Below are 16,923 nucleotides of genomic sequence, written 5' to 3'. Positions count from 1 at the left end.
CAACTTTCTCCAAAGATTTGTGAAGACCTGAAAGTCTGGATATTACCAGTGAAGACCTCAGTTCTGCATTTATGATGAATATTAAGCTGTCGGAGAACCTGCCAAGAGTCACTACCAGATGCTATCCTGGATCAATCATATATCTTGTAGATTTGTATTTTCTATGCCCCTGAAAAGCTGCAAGTTGAGAAGGTGACAGAATAGCTTAGGTTGGAAGGCATTTCTGGAGATCAGGTATTCTAACCCCCTGCTCAGTCGGGGTCAGCTACTCAGGCTCATGTCCACTTGAGTTTTGAATGTCTCCAAGGATGCAGACCCGACAACTTCTCTTGGCAACCTGTGCCAGTGTTTGATTGCTGTCACAAGAAAAAAACCCCGATATTTTTATTTTATTTAGGTGGAATTTCCTAATAAGTGTCTCAGTTTGTCCCATTGCCCGTTGTTCCATCCACTGGACACTACTGAGAAGAACCTAGCTCTTTCTGCTTTAATCCCAGTACTGGACATTTGTATACAGTGATAAGACTCCCCCTGAGCCTCTTCTTCTCTGGGCTGAACAGGACAACCTCTCTTAGCCTCTACTCACATGCCAAATACATTGAGCCCTTAATTTACCTTAGTGACCCTTCACTGCACTTAAACTCCTCTATGTCCTTGTCTCTCTTGTACTGGGCAGCCCAGGACTGGACACAGAACTCCAGATGATGTCTCCTCACTAGCGTTCAGTAGAGAGGAAGGATCATCCCCTTTCCACCTGCTGGCTGAGCTCTCCTTGATGCATCCCAGGATGCTGCTGGCCTTCTTTGCTGCAAGCCAGCTGTATTGCTGGCTCATAGTCAATTTGCTCACCAGGGTCCCATGGATCATTTCTGCCAAGCTACTTTCTCAGATGGTCAGTGCCCAAGGTGTGCATGGGATGACTTTGTTTTTCCCTTGCTTGAACTTCACAGGTTTCCCATTGGTTCATTTCTACTGCCTATCAAGGGCTGCTCTCAGCTTGCCCTGAACAGCAGCACAACCATCCAGTCTGCCACCTAGTTCTCCCGGTTATGTGCCATCCATGAATTTGCTGAATCTGTTGTCAGAATCATCAGTGAGAGGGTTACATAGTGCTGGTCACAGTGTCAGCACTGCAGTTGACTAGTGACTAGGGACTGACTTCAGGCTGCTGATCACACCTCTTTTGAGCCCAGCACTTCAGCCAGCTTTCAAATCACCTCACTGTCTCATATATTTAACCCACACATCACCAGGTTGTCTGTGAAGATGTTGAAAAGAGACAATGTCAAAAGTCTTACTAAGATAAACCACATCCATGGCTCTCCTCTCACCCACCAAGCTTTCCATCTCATCATGGAAGGCTATCAGATTGGTCAGACACAATTTCCCTTTGATAAATCTGTGCTGACTGCTGCTGATCACCTATCTTTCAAGTGTCTGGAAACAGTTTTTGGGATTAGCTGCTCCGTCACCTTTCCAAGGATCAAGGTAAGGCTGGCCTGCCTGTTGCTGCTTGGATTCTTCTTGCCCTTCTTGAAGACAGGAGTGACATTTGCTCTCTTCCACTGCTCAGGAACACCTCCCTCGACCACTTTGACCTTTCCAAGATAATTAAGAGCAGCCTCACAAAGATATCTGACAACTCTTTGGTGCATCCCATAAGGGCCCATGGAATTGTGTCCAACCAGTTTCTTTAAACATCTCAAAACTACCCAAGTAGTTCCTAAAATACACTAAATTTCCTTGTTCCAGAACTTCCAAGGTAAAAAAAAAAAAAATCCTGATGTGAAGAAGGCATTGGTTACCTTGGCCTTTTCAGTGTTCTTTGTTACATGGGCCCCATCCCATTTGGCAGCAGATTCCCATTTTCCCCAGTATTCCCCTAGCAGCTGGTATGCCCTGTGCTACAGCAAAGCACGGCCCAGCGTGCCAGGGCACAGTACCTATTCCAGCTACCTATGAGCACTACTTATGGAAATAAACAGGACACGACAGAAGCCAGGGCTGGGCTCTGTGCTACCTTCTGCATCTCGGGATTTCAAGCAGCGTGCGCAGAAGTGCACCAGGAGCTGCAGAGGCTGACTTTGAAAGTCCAGCTGTGAATTTAAAGAGATATGAGCTCCAGCTTAATGAAACTGTATTTTCTCCTCTATGACAGATATTTTACCTTTCCCTTTGTCTGCCCCCTTGCTTGCCCTAAACTCATCTTGCTCCGACAGGATGCATCCTCAGCCAGTCAGTCATTCCCTCAGGCAGGGTGAGCTTCTGCTGCTCCATTTTTGGCAAAATCCACAGCACAGATTTCTAAATGTCTTGTATTTATTTCATTGCAGTTTTTTGTGCCTGTGCACAAAACCTTATGTTTGGTGAGTAAACAGTAGGTAAACATTTTTCATAGAGAGTTTTTATTTTTTAATAAACAAAGTAATTTTCTCAACTAGTTCCTTTCTTACTCTGCTTCATAATATTCAGAGGAAATAGATGGTCTGTTTCAACATCAGGGAACTGGAGGGATAAGAATAGAGACAGCAGTGTGGAAGCAATGGGTCCCTCTTCTGCCCATATGGTTCAGGTTTGCATTTTGGCTGGCATGATAATGTGATTGCTGGCAGATCGAATGTTTAGTCTCCAGAGCAAATAGCAGCCAATGAGTTGGGGTGTAATGTACATGTGGAGATGTTCATAATATTCCACACAGGCTGAACCTACAGCAGGAGCGAATTCAGCTGCAGTGAAAACAGAGATGCTGCATGAATCCTTCTGTCAGCACAGCAATGGCATTTCCAGGCTTTTGCGTTTGGGAAGAGGAGGAATGTGCCTCTAGGGATGGAAAACGCCACCAGCCTCGGATTCTCTTGTGGCAAGAATTTCTGACTTGCCACATAGAAGGTGATGCATTCTGATGAGCCTGAAAGTTACATTTCATCACTGCTTTATCACCCGATGAATCATTACAGCAGATGAATGTTAATTGTAGCTAAACAAATGGGCATGTCCTCTCTACCCCCAGACAGCTGCTACTGCTGTAAGACATTAGGCAGAGGGTGCAAAGTGCTTCTGGATGGAAGGGAAGTGCTACCCGTGCCTCTGGAGCTACATTTCTGCAGTGTAATGAAATGCCAGGTGTGGAAGAGTGTTTGGATAGGAGCAATTTCCATTTGCTCTGTGGTTTGCATTGCTCTGGGGACACGCACAGTGCAAAGTTTCCTTAAGTGGTTGTTTGCTCACGGGCAGGAAGATCTGCATGGGAACAGAGGTGGCTTAGTCACACAGCATTGCACTGGTGTCCCTGGGGTTGAGAGGGCACCTGGCACTGCTGGATAAGGTCCCACTGGAATGGTGTGAGAGGCTGCTGAACCCTGGCACCAGGCAGAGAAGTGCCAGCAGCAGTCCTTGGCTGAAGGGTTCTTTATCCCTGGACAACAAACTGATAGGGCAGTTTGGGGTGTTTTCTTCTGGCAGTAGCCCCTCTTGGCTGACCTAGTGATAAACATTCGGCAGCTAAGCCACTGAGGCCTGGGTTTTTTGATAATGACTTGGATGACTCCAATTCTCCGTCTGCTGTTATAGGAACCGAAGCAAAGTGTATTGGGGTGCCCCATTTTCCCCACTTCCTGTTTCTCCTCAACAGGAGACACCTGGGAGGCAGTAACCTGCAAAAAACAACATTTCCATGCCATTGCAGATCCTCTGTCATAAGATAATATGTTCCCAGGAATACAGCTGCATGGCAAGAGAGGGAGGTAATCAAGTAACTGGATGGGGAGCTAAGATCTCAGACCTGTTCTTCCTGCAGGATATTTTAATATTTGGGAAATTTCATGGCTGCAACGGAAGGAGACAAGTCAGAAAAGAAAGTGCTAAAAGCAAGGGGCAGTATTGGGTAAAATTTAGCCATCTGAAGGTTAGATACAAGCATTTTGGTGTGCAAGGGCGAGCATCTGTAGCTGGTTTTAAGATATAAAATCTAAGCACTCATTCTGTAGGGTTGAAAGAGAGCTCTGCCCCTGACAGGGGCACCTTGCCATGAATGTAATTCCAATGGCAGCAAACACGTAACACACGGTGTGTCATTCTCAGTATGTGGGGCTGTCTCCACAGGATTCCCCGCCAGGAGCTGTTTCCTGAGGAGTCTGGTTGTGCCGTGGGGAGCTGTTCACTGCCTTGGAGGCTTCCTTCCCCCGGCTTGGCTTGTCTGGCAGGTATCTCCTCAGCTCAGCTGCTGGTGGCAAGTGAGAGGAGGGGAGCGAGGAGATCCTCACAGACAGTTCAAACGCAGACTAAGAGGCATGTGTTGAAATGTCGTCAAAGTAGCACGAGTTCATTTTATTGAGGAATACATATAATAAAGATAGAACAAAGGGACTGAAATGGTGAACAGATGGGCGGGTGTTCTTCAGTGGCTCAGGAGCTGTGTGAACATGCTGGTTTATGCCCTCCCCCTCTTTCTGCCTTTTTTTTTTTTCCCTTGGTTTGGTTTGCTTTAGTTTTGATGCATCAGGGTAGGATGTGAGATGATATGCCAGTATATGTCAGAAACTTGGGGAAAATAAACCCCCTTTTTCTAACATCAAACTACTGCTATCAATAGGAACAGCAACTGTTCAAAATTTGTTTCAGAGCTGCCAAGAAGTGAACATTCATAGGAGAGAGAGAAAGAGAGAGAGAGAAGGGAAAAAAATATTTTTCCCTGCTGTTTGCAAGGTGGACACAAATGCAAGCGGTAGGAGGCTGACAACTTGACACATGTCTAATAAATCTAAAGCATGGGAAAAAAGTCAACAATTCACTGTAAAAGAAAACATTACCGGGATAAAAAAGTACAATCAAACAAACTTCTCACTTAAAAATATGTTTATTCCCAAATCGGTGAGGAACATATATATTAGAGCCTCAATTTCTCTTCTCCCCTCCGGATGTTCCTTTTTCTGAATTTCTTTTTTTTAAACCGGGGGCACATTAAGTCCTGTGCAGTGGAAGCTGAGGTTTGCTGCATTATAAATGAACAAGGTGCAAAAGCCGAGTCCAGCGAGCAGATGTTGGGAGCTCAGCGTGCTGGTGACAAAGGGCTAGAGTGCAAGAAGCTTCCATCGCACGTCTGTTCTTCAGCACAGAGCAGGCAAGGTTTTAATTTGACAAGTTGGTTGGATGCAGGGAATTCACAGATCTCGGTGAAAGCCAAACAGATTTGGCCACCTACTGCATGGCCACATTCAGCTGAAAGGGTAGCAGTTGTGGAAATGTCTCCTGCTCCAGCCGCCAGACACCACGCACACCGCGGGGAGCCTCGAGGAGGCTTGTTTACCACAGGCAGCAAATTCCTTTAAAAGGGAAGAAGGGGCAAAGAAAGAAGCGGAAGAGGAAAAAAAAAAAATCATGCTTCTGTTATCAAAATAATTAGGCACTTTTACTTCAGGTTGCTGGTTGTTTATTTTTTAAAGCTCTTCATCCTCTTGTTTTTTAATAGTTGGTATGTTATGAAATGCAAGAATGAAAATGAATGCCAAAACTAATGGAAATTTTCCTACAAGCCTCATGTAAACAGAAACATCAGCATTAAAGTTATGAATCTTAATTTGTGCCACTGAGCTAAAATTTGTATCTTACTGCATTAAAGGAATATAGACATACAGCACTGTGTAGTGTCTATGTGCAATAGAGAAAACTGACATGGTCTCTCCAATTTATGGGGAAATTGACATAATTTTGCAAAAAAAAAAAAAAAAGAAAGAAAAACCACTTGTGAACTGGATTTTGCATAATGGGATTAATTTGGTTGACTGTCACATCAACTGTGCTGCAGAATGCAAGTTAATCACAACATCGGTCTGATTTAAAAGAAGAACGAAAGAAAAGGAAAAGGAAAAAAGAAAAAAAAAGAAAGGTATTTTCTTCCTCTCCTCAATTATTGTTTCATTTTAAGATGCCTTTTTTCCTTTCTTTCTTTTCTGTGGTAGCTCTGGCAGACAAGGCTCGTGTATATTTGCAATGGCCACCTCAATAATCTTTTTTTCCCTACCCCATGTACTCTTCACAGTAAAGCAGGGGAAAAATATCAATAGCTTTTGCAATCCATGCAAAACTGCTTCCATGGCATGGCACAACTGTGTTCGATCGACGCTTAGGCTGATCAACAGAGCCAAAACAACTTTAAATATTTTGTCATACGGACCTCCCTTATTGCCTTTTCTCCCACTTACCACCCTCCCTGTGAAAGCCACATTCAGCATTAGGCTCTCCACTGAACCAGCCCCACCAAACCCTTTTCCCACCTCCATCGCTGCTTGTGGCAGTAGTAGCCCTGTTCCTCTGGCATCTGTGCATAAGTTCAGAGAGAAAAGCAAGCATATGTCAGTTATTTTGTGGCTAATTTCTGTCCGTTTTTCCAGAGGTATGGGATGAAGGAATTAAATCAACCTTCTTACTGGCTCTCACATTGTATTCTTGGCGAAGGTACTGAAAACAGAGACAGCACATGTACATGACACATCACTTAAGTCCTCTGGTTTCTATGGTTGCAGTAGATTTTGCTTTCAGGGGGCATCCTAGGAAGGAGATAATGCCGTGCAGCGCTTTGGGCACGGTGTGGTTGAAGAATTAGCTCTGGGAATTGATCGTACCGTGATAGCAGTGACAGAGAACAAGGAATCCGGGCTGCCGGGATGTCAGAGCAACTTGCGCTTCCAGGGGACGGTGTCGTGTCAGCGATTCCTGAAGGCCCTGGCGCCACTCTGCAGCCGGTGACTGCTCCTCCATCCCTGCCTCCCTCGCAGCCAGCACGCTCCTCCATCCAGCGCAGCGCGCTGACTAGGTTAAACAATTACACTACACTAATTGGCCTGTGTCGGTCCTGATGAGAAAGTAAACAAATACTGCAGAGAAAAGCTGAGACAAATTGTATCTAATTAAATTGATGAAACAAAAAGTGACAATATTTTTCCCCAGGAAAAAAAAAAAATAGGCAACTTGTAACATGACAAATATTGTGCGCTTGCAGCCATGTACCCCACCTGCTGAATTTCACACCTTTGCTTGGGCAGGGGAGAACAGTAGTCCCCATTAGTGTCCAAACTGCTGGGATGCTGCTCTTTGCACACAGGGAGAAGGTTGGCTGCCCCCATTTAGCCATTCCACCAATGCTGCTTGTGTGCATGCCTGCACGTGTGTGTGTGTGCTCTGAGCAGGGTGCCTGACAGCAATACTTCAGTCCATGAAAAGAATTCCCCCTTCCCTCTTTGCCCACCGGCTAGCTGGCCCATTTCTGGGGCATGAGCTTCCCAATGCCTTCCTATCACCTACCAAATCTCCTTTCCTGTGATAGCCACCATCTTGGCTGATCCTGGAGGTAGAAATCCCTGACCTCAGAGCTGAAATCATAAGGCACAACATCTTGTATGAGAGAGCAGTGCTGTCTGTCTGTAAGTGGCATCAGTTTTTCTGTGAATCACAGCAACCTCTGCTACATTACCCTGGCATGAAAGTCTGGGAAGACACAGGTGAGTAGGTGGGAGCGTTCTAGGTATGGATACATTTTTTTCTTTTCACAGATCAGAAGATAAAAAGCCAGGAAATATACCATACAGTCTAAGGCTCTGCTGCCTCCTCTCTTGCTATCCCTATGTCAATGGCCTCAGTTACACATAAAGTTATGGTCCCATATGCATGTCAAGCCGGGACAGAAACAGGGAAGAGCCTCCATGCACCCCTCTTAAAATCAAACTGGAAAACCTTTTAAATCACTTTGCTTTGGTGAGCTGGTGAATATGAGGACACATCCTTGATTCACCTGGGAAAGGATTATTTAAGCTTGATTACTTGGTAGGATGTTAATAAATAGGTAACCTCTGTTTTGGAGGTCATGAACACACAACATGACAACAAGAAACCTGGGGCCACTAAAATCTCCTTTCTTTGAATATCAGGGAAACCAGTGAAAAGGCACTAAGTGCAAGATCCAGCCAGCCACAGAAGCAGCTGCAATAGTGGTAGCTGTGTACGCAGTACACAGCTGAGTATTTCCATCCTAATCCTCTGTTTCGAGTTGCTCAGAGCTTTCCAGATGCTTTAGTTATCAGGATAAAATGTTCCAGGCCTGGTATCTGGCAATATGAATATTTTCAATAGTTCAAGATAAAAATGGTTCCGTTATTCTTGAGTGGGAGAAAAGTCCAAGGATCAAGGAAACAGATTTTTTTTTGTGTGTGTGATTTTTTTTCCTAACAGTTCATCTGCTGAGATCTCTGAGAGACCAGATTTGAATACTGGCATGAAGCAGCCCTTGCTGAGAGGGTCACTAGAGATTAGAACACATTGCAGCTATTGACCAGTGTGTTACAGGGAAATTTCTCTGTGATCCAAAAAGGGTTATGAGTCCTTGGAAATTGTCCAGTGGACTTATGTAGTTTATTTAGGAAAGCTGATCCTCCCACTCTCCCCTCACACATACACAGTTTCTTCTAGTAATATTGGGAGCAAGCATATTCCTTGTTCGTGACTAATTTAGCTATAGAGAGATCCCAACAGAAATTAGAAAGATGAACCAGACGACCCCTTGAGATCCTCTCTAGCCTAATTTGCCTATTGTCTAGTCTAAATGCACATCTGATTCATACCCTAAGTCCTCTATAAACTTCACATCACTTGTGTAAATCTGTTTTTCGAAGTCCACTGATGAGCCATAGCACATAATAATATTACAGAATAATGTTTGGTGTTTTCCCCTGTGCTCCTTCAGGTTGGTGCATGCTGAGCAGCCCACACTACGCAACACATGTATGTTTTGTGTGTTGAAACTGCAGTAAATTCAGGGTGTGGTGTAACCCACTGCTACTCACACAGCTTGTAGAAGACAGGAGGGAAGCGCTGTGCCCTGTGATGGCTGTGAATTGCCCTCTACATAAGGGACTTGTTCACATTGCCATAATTTGACTCTGTTCTGCAAGGCAGACACAGGAACTGGAGGAAGTGTTGCACCTCTTCCAGGCAGAAGGTGTATTCTGCATGAACAATTGGGCAACAGAGAAGATGATCTGGTTACCCACGCTGCAGACAGGAGCAAGCTAAAATAAAGCCACTGCCCCTGGCTCTGTTGTCCCTACAGTAGCTACAGTGCCTCTGTGAACTACTAATAGATCAATCAGAATGGATGTACACATGGCTTAAAGGGTACAGTTGTGAGGGTTTCACACTAGTTCAGACAACCTGGGTGGTAATTAGTGCCCTTCATACTTAGGTTCATGCTGAACCCTCTCCAGCTGAAATCATAGGAGTGCTGCACCAAATTCAACAGTGACCTTAGCAATCCAGGTCAACTGAAAATGCAGCATAAATAGTAACATAATACATGATAACAGAAAAATCGTGGAAAAAAAATACTAGAGAATATGAAACTAGCATGTCCATTTTAAAGGTGAGTTGCTGAGTCACAGAGAGACAAGAGTCTAAATTCCCAAAGGCTGGCAGGCAGGTAACTGACAAGAGAGTACTTGCCCAAATTGGACAGGAAGTCAATAACTGGGCTTAACTTTGATCTCCTGACTTGCAATCATCTTATGATGCAACTATAAAATCAAGCCTCTCCCCAGGGCTTCTCAGAAAAGGTGAGTTATTTCTGCCCCTTAGCAGACACTGGTGCAATTCACCTGGCTGGACATGGGAGAGCATCAGCACCTGCAGCATCCCTCAGCCCATGGGATGGGGCAAGGAGGGCACCACGGGAGCACTGCACCCCAGATTCACTTTGTGGGAAGGTTGGACGACTTCTGTGCGAATAACTGACTGACTTGTTGCTAGGGAACAGTTGGGAGGCATGCTTTTGATCTCCCATATGCTTACTACTAACAAATAAACAAATAACAATAATTACAACAAACCCCAAGCTTGTTGTATCTCCAAGATTAATTAATGATGAAATACAGCTGAAATTCTGCAAAAGAAGGCAGCAAGGTGGGTTAGATTTCATATTTTCCTGCTGTGTATGGAAATGATGGTTGAAATTAACATTTTTTTTTCCTTCTTAAAATTTACCTTAGCTGGATCAGGTTAGTGGGAGGAGTGGGGGAGTATTCCCTTCACAGACAGAGGATGAGAAGGCAGACAGTAAATCTCCCCATGCCAGTTTTACTAGCATCCAGTTTTTCCTGCCTAGTACAGTTAAGTTTTTTAGACACTTTACTTGCATTTCTAATTCAGTTATTCTTCTGAAATTTATTCAAAGGATTTATGCTTATGAAATTATAATATAATGCTGCCTATATGCCAATGAGCTGCAGGCAAAGAAAATAATTTTCTTCAATTTACAGTTATGAGGCTGGAAGAAAATGATGCCTTCTTATCACCTCTTTTTCTTTGTATGCCTCGGTATTTTTTTAAGTCTTCAGAAGGCAGGAGCTGATGATGAATTCTTAAGCAGATCACACTGATAATTGTATTTCAGAACTGTCAACTCTGTGAAGACTGTCCACGGAGGTGTCTCAGTTCACTTGAGCTATTTGTGTCACTGCTTCTCCAGGAACTCAGCTCTCAATAAAACCCAAATCACTGGGGATATTGTTAAGTCTTCTGAAAGGATTATTAGATCGAAGGAAAATTTATGGATGACACTTTGTAACAATTAATCAGGAACTGTTGATGAAGTTAAGTTGGTTCTTTATTCTTGAACAGAAAAAAAAAAATACACAGCCCCTGTACAAATTGTCAAATGGCCTATTTTGTCACTCGGTTTGATTAATGGACTATTTGGAGTCCCCAAAAAGTCCTAGTACAAATAAAAAAGAATCATAAATATTGAATAAGCTCACAGCATGGATAACCTTGACTATGTTTTGGAACATTCTTGGAGAAAACTTTGCTATTCAGAAAATAAATTGCTAAGGGGATTAAAAAAAATTAAAAATTGGAGATTTTGTAAAATGTCACCTACCCAACCTTGTCATCCTGATTAGCCTGTCATGATAAATTAGCTTTACTTAGCTTTGCAATCAGGTCAGAAACTGCTGGTATAGTACCACATTTTGCAAGTGGGGCTATACCTGGTCCACAAGAAGGGCACAGGATGGCAAGGAAATGCCATCCTGTGTGTGGTGCTTTGTATGTCAGACGGTCCTGGGACTGCTAACAGGCTTTTGTATTGTAATTTATGGAAATGGAGCCCAAGGAGTGCTGAGAGCATGGGAGTCATGGTGCCATAAGGTTGTTTCTGAAAGGTTGGGCGAAAGATGGCCGGTGATCTGTGTATATGCAAATGACAAGACCAAAGCTTCAGCTGCAGAGAACACACACACACACACGCACACACACACACACACACACACATATGCACACACACACACACATAGAGAGGTTCATGCCTTGTATTCAGGACACGCAGTTTCCATCTTTTCCTCCTGCTCTTCTGTCTCTCTATTTGCAACTCCTGCGCCCTCCTTCCCCCGGAGCTCCCCCCCACTGCTTGATGCAGCTGTTTAGTCCTGACAGGTCTGACCAGTCATTTTTGCTAACCTCTGATAGCATCTAGGTCAGCGTGATCCCAAACTGGCTTGCTTTTGTTCTCAGTTAACAAGAAATACAATGCTATTAGTTTAGGCTGGGATTCCACAAAGCTCTTAAACTCCACGTGCTTCACTGCAAGAATGCAAGCAATTCCACTCTTCTCCTTCAGCAGGGCACTTTGGTGCCTGCTCAAAGTTAGGCACATATGAGACATGCTTGGGCTGAATCAGGCCCTCACTGAGAGGAAATAGTGTCACTTTACATTTTGTTTAGTTGGCCCATTTTTCCAGCATGTGTCATGTGCCAGCTCACTACCCCATCTCAGATGGCATACATGCAATAATGTACTTGAAAGCAAGGCTCAGGAGGTGGGAGAGATTGAGAAATCTGTGCAACTATTTCCAATAAATGCTCATCAGATTTTGTTAAATGTCTGAATGTAACACAGGAATTCAAACAGGGGAATGGTTTTTTTGTCTCATCACTTTCTATGTTGAGCTATAAATATTACTTTACAATTCACTTTTATCCCGACAGTTCTCCATGATCACAGGTAGCCCTCTGCCTCCCACTGAAGAATAGGACTGCAGGAACAGAGAAGGCTGGGCTAGAGGTGGCACATGGTGCATTGGGCACCTGTCTGGGGAAACCAAGGTGCTGGCTCCAAGATCCTGGAGTATTTTTGCTCCCTGCTGCCTTCCATATCCCTTTGGTCAGTGATGGCCAAAGGGAAATGCTTTTCTCAAAAAGGTCTGCCTCAGGAAAGTAGGGACAGGAAAGTTGCAGAGATGGTTTGGTCCATTTTGATACTTGTACTTCAAACTGGTCATGCAGCATGTGGGAAAGAGCAGGGAAGCACCAAGTTTTCAAAGGTTCTGGGCATTTCTTTAGGACATACAATGGAAAGCCTTTTATAAAATACTTTCATAATTATACAGTACTGTGGCCTGTGGTTAAAAAAATCCCATGGACATTACCAGCCCCAACTGGTCTGGGGCGAGGCAGGAGTTTTGTGGGGGAAGATGACAGAGAGTTTCTGCTGAGGACGGTGCAGGTCAGCCAGCAGGCAGGAGTTCCCCCCCATGCTCTGCTTGGCCACACCACCTCCCTGGAGTACACATCCTGCTGAGGACACCTTCTTGCAGTTTTCTCAGCAAAGTGGAAAGTCAAGGTCCCGGCAGTGATTGTTAAGGATGGGAAGGAAGGGTGCTGAGAGGATGGAACCAGGCTCTTCTCAGTGGTGCTGAGCAGTAGGACAGAAGGCAATGGGCAGAACCACAACGTTGTTAGGGTTGAAAGGGACCTCTGGAGATCATCTAGACCAACCTTTCCGCCAAGGCAGGATCATCTGGAGCAGGTTACACAGAAATGTGTGCAGGTGTGTTTGGAACGTCTCCAGAGGGGGACACTTCACAACCTCTCCAGGCAGCCTGTTCCAGTGCCCTACCACCCTCAAGGTAAAGAAGTTCTTCCTCATGTTGAGGTGAAGGTTCTTGTGGCCACTGTGTGGTGGTTTAACAGGAAATATGTTTTCTGGGATGCTGTGGTCAGGCCAATGGGTGCTCAGATTTCAATATTGGCACCTAATGTGGCCATTGGAACATTGGTTCCGCCTCTGAGCACAAGGGCTAAAGCAGGGCTCTGCCCTGGGAGGCTCTCTTGGGTTCCGGTCGGTGAAAGGTTCAGAGCTCCCCTGCCTGGCTGTGGGCTGGGCGGGGCAGGGGAAGCCATGGGGCCGGGTGAGGTAGGCCCAGGGGCAGCCATGGGGCTGGGTGAGGTAGGCCGGGCCTGGACAGAAGGGAGGGGAAGGCCCCTGCAGGATGGAAGGGTGGAGGAGCACTGAGAGGCATCGGGCAGCCACTCCCACCCCCAGGAGAGACAGAGAGAGAGCCTGTGCCTGTGCTTGTGCCACCTTGAAATTTAATAGTGGCTGGCCCAGAAGGAGAAGGGGGGGTGCGGCGAGAAGGTGCCCGGCAGGGCAGCCATGGGAGTTCTGGACAGACAGAGCCTCAGATTTTTAACCCTTTTCTTGGATGATGGAAACCTTACAAATGCTAATCCTCCTGGAGCTGAATGAGAGGAGAGATAGAGATGAGATAAGAGGAAATGGCCCACGAGAGAAGCAGAGAAGAATCTTAGGTGGGAGGAGATGATGGAATGGCCTTTGGCTGGACTTTTCTTGTATAGCCATGGACAGAACCATTTTTCCTGTGACACAGAGACTGCATCTAGGGGGAGGCAATGGCTTGGAGCCAAGAAAGTGCAGTGATGTTATGTGAAGGAGTACGTGAACAGAGACAATGGGTGAGGAGGGTGCTTGGTGCCCTTAATCTTCAGTGGAGGAGAAGATCTCCGTTCTTGAGAACCCTTGGTGCCAGGGGGTGAAATCTGGGGGGGACAGGTGTCCTGAAAGTGAGAGACTGTGCCTTTTTGGAACTGGGCAAAGCACCTTAAAAGGGGAAAGCTAGAAGCAGCTCTGGTCCATGGGGAGTGGTGAGAGCATTGGGCATGGAAGGAAGAGGTCACAATGTCAAAGGTTCTCCAGGCGGTGCCACGTGTGACATGGAAACACAAGAGATCTCAACTGTGTTTCCAGGGGAAGCCTATGGCACAAGAGGGACTCCTCACTCCTTGATGAACTGAGAATTGATTATCTAAAGGGTGGTGATGGACTGAGAATTGGTGATCTGAGGGATGGATGTATTGGAAATTTGGTGGGGAGGAGGAGGAGATGTATTTGTGAAGCTTTCATTTTCCTTGTGTGTTTCTTTTTTTCCCTTTCCCTTGTAGTTAATAAATTTATTTTTTTTATTTCTAAGTGGGAGCCTGCTTTGCTTATTCCTGGTCACATCTCGCAGCAGAAACCAGGGAGAGGGTATTCTCATGGGGGCACTGGCATTGTGCCAGTGTCAAACCATGCCACACTGCTTCTCATCCTGTCACTGGCCACCACTGAATGGAGTCTGGCACCATCCTCTTGGCACCCACCTTGGAGATATTTACATGCATTAATGAGATCCCCTCTTCAGTCTTCTCTTCAACAGATTAAAGAGCTACAACTCCCACAGTCTCTCCTCATGAGAGAGATGCTCCAGACCCCAAATCAACTTTGTGGCCCTCCCCTGGACCCTCTCCAGAAGCTCCTTGTCTTTTTTGTCTTGAGGATCCTAGACCTGGATACACCACTTCAGATGTGGCCACACTAGGGCCCAGTAGAGGGTGAGGATCACCTCCCTTGACCTGCTGGCCAAACTCTTTGCAATGCATTTCAGGATCCCACACACGCAAACCCCAGCCACAAGGATGCATTGCCATCTCATGTCAGCTTGTCATCCACCAGGACTGCCACGACTTTCTTTACACACCAGTGACTACGCACGTAGGTTGCCCAGAGAGGGCGTGGAATCTCCCTCACTGTAGATATTCAAGAACATCTGGACTCGATCCTGTGCAATGTATCTAGGGGACCCTCCTTGAGCAGGGAGGTTGAACCTACTGTGGTCCCTTCCAACCTTACCCATTCTGTGATCCTGTGATAATTCTGGTTAATTCCAGTCCTGGTAATTGAACTTTACCTGAAGAAATTCCTGCTGCTGATTCACCTGTGAAAGCCACAGTGGTCCTAGGCAGAGCAACCAGGGTTGTCACAACAGGCTGGCTAACTGGCTTTGGGATGGGGCTCTTTCTTGCTGAATTGCAAGGATTCTTCCTGATGTGTTTTGTGTGGGATTTAGACATTTATTAGGTCAGGGAGACTGAGAGAAACTGAACAGACTGCTTAGTTGTTGGCATGGTCACAGGAGAGAGAAGAAACTTGTGCTCCATTTCCTGAGTCAGTTGAGTCTCTGGAGCACATCTAGGACCCATAGCCTTCTCTGGATAGTGAATAATACCTTCTGTGTCGAATGTAGGTACTAAGAGTGCTTAGATCACTATCTCTTTGCTCCTGTGGGTGCCCAGGTGTAAAGTTTTAGGTACTTTGAGGCAGTAGGAATAGGGTGGGAAATTGTGAATCAAATTCTGTGCTAACAGGACTCTCAGGCTGCAGAGCAGTGCCTCTACTCTTTTTTTATTTTTTTAGAGTTCTCTTGCTATGTTTAATTCAAAAAGGGGTATCCCTATTCAAAAAAAAATCCTTATATTTTTGTGGTTAGGACCATCCTAAAATGTGTACATTTGAATCACCTTGGAATAAATGAATTTAAGTTTATTCCCTGCTTGCATCTCAGGCAGGTGCACAGAACATTTCATTTTCAGGGTTACCAGACTGGGTCCTCCCTGGTAGAAGGGAGGGATACCTGGCACATGAATGTCAGCATGGCTTAAAGGTAGACCAGGCATGTAACACCATTGCAGTACCTGATGGTAGGGGTGTGTCTTGCACAAAAGGACACATATATGGAGAACCTGTGGCCTGGAGAACTTTACCATTGCTGGAAGAGATGCAGACCTGGTGTCCCCTTGATACTTTGCTGGTGAGCAGAGGTTTAGAGATGTCAGAATTGGTGATTTTTCATAACCTATCCATGGCATGGTTGAGTAAATACTGCAAGGAGTCTTCAAATATGTGAACTCATAGGAAGGCTTTTCTTTGCAGCTCCTTTGGAGCAGATCAAAACTCTTTGCTTTCTAAAATAAACTGTTCCTAGTGTCTTTTGTCAAGCTGACAAAAGAATAAGATCAACCTCAGTCCACATTTTCTTCTAACTTTCCCAAACAGACATTAAATAAAATGGTCTTTACTAAACATTAGGTAGGATTTTTCTTCTGATGACTCTATGCTCCCAAAAGAGAGCTCAAATCCAGGAAACATGAGGAAAGATTCAGCCACTTGAAGGGTGCAGATTTCATTGTTATTGTTTGCCAGTGAAAGAACAACAATGCATAAGAAAACATGTATACTAAATAACGCTAATTGCATTATAAAGAGCACCAGGCATCCTATAAAAACTTGTGCCTAAATGTGTCTGTAACAATTTGTCAGCAAATGATCTTCATGCAAAAGAGCCAAAGCAATTAGCTGGGGGCTGGCTAAGCTCTGCACTCCTTTCACATGCTGTGTAGTAAAACAGACCACCACTAAAAAAAAAAAAAATCCTGTATATCTCAAAATGCTAGGTCAGTGGTTCAGCCGTTTCACTAAAGTCCTTTCTGTGTTAATTTGCCATATTTTAGAAAGCATGTTACACATTATTCATTATTTTATCCTCTCTTCTTTCACTGCCCTGCTATGGTTTGGCTACATGTACCTAAGAGTAAATCCCCTGCAGAAGAATTTCCATTCTCTCAACAAATAAGTTTCACCTGAAAGTGGACATATTATTCTCCAGGTTAAGGCTGATTTTTATTTATTTATATTTTCAAGCTTCTTTGACCAACAGGTAAGTAAAAGCCTAACTGTGACAATGGAATAACGTTGACTTACCCCACCTG

Source organism: Agelaius phoeniceus, chromosome 1 (genome assembly GCF_051311805.1).
Source record: "Agelaius phoeniceus isolate bAgePho1 chromosome 1, bAgePho1.hap1, whole genome shotgun sequence".
In the NCBI taxonomy this organism is placed as follows: domain Eukaryota; kingdom Metazoa; phylum Chordata; class Aves; order Passeriformes; family Icteridae; genus Agelaius; species Agelaius phoeniceus.
Note: the sequence above shows the minus strand (reverse complement) of the source record.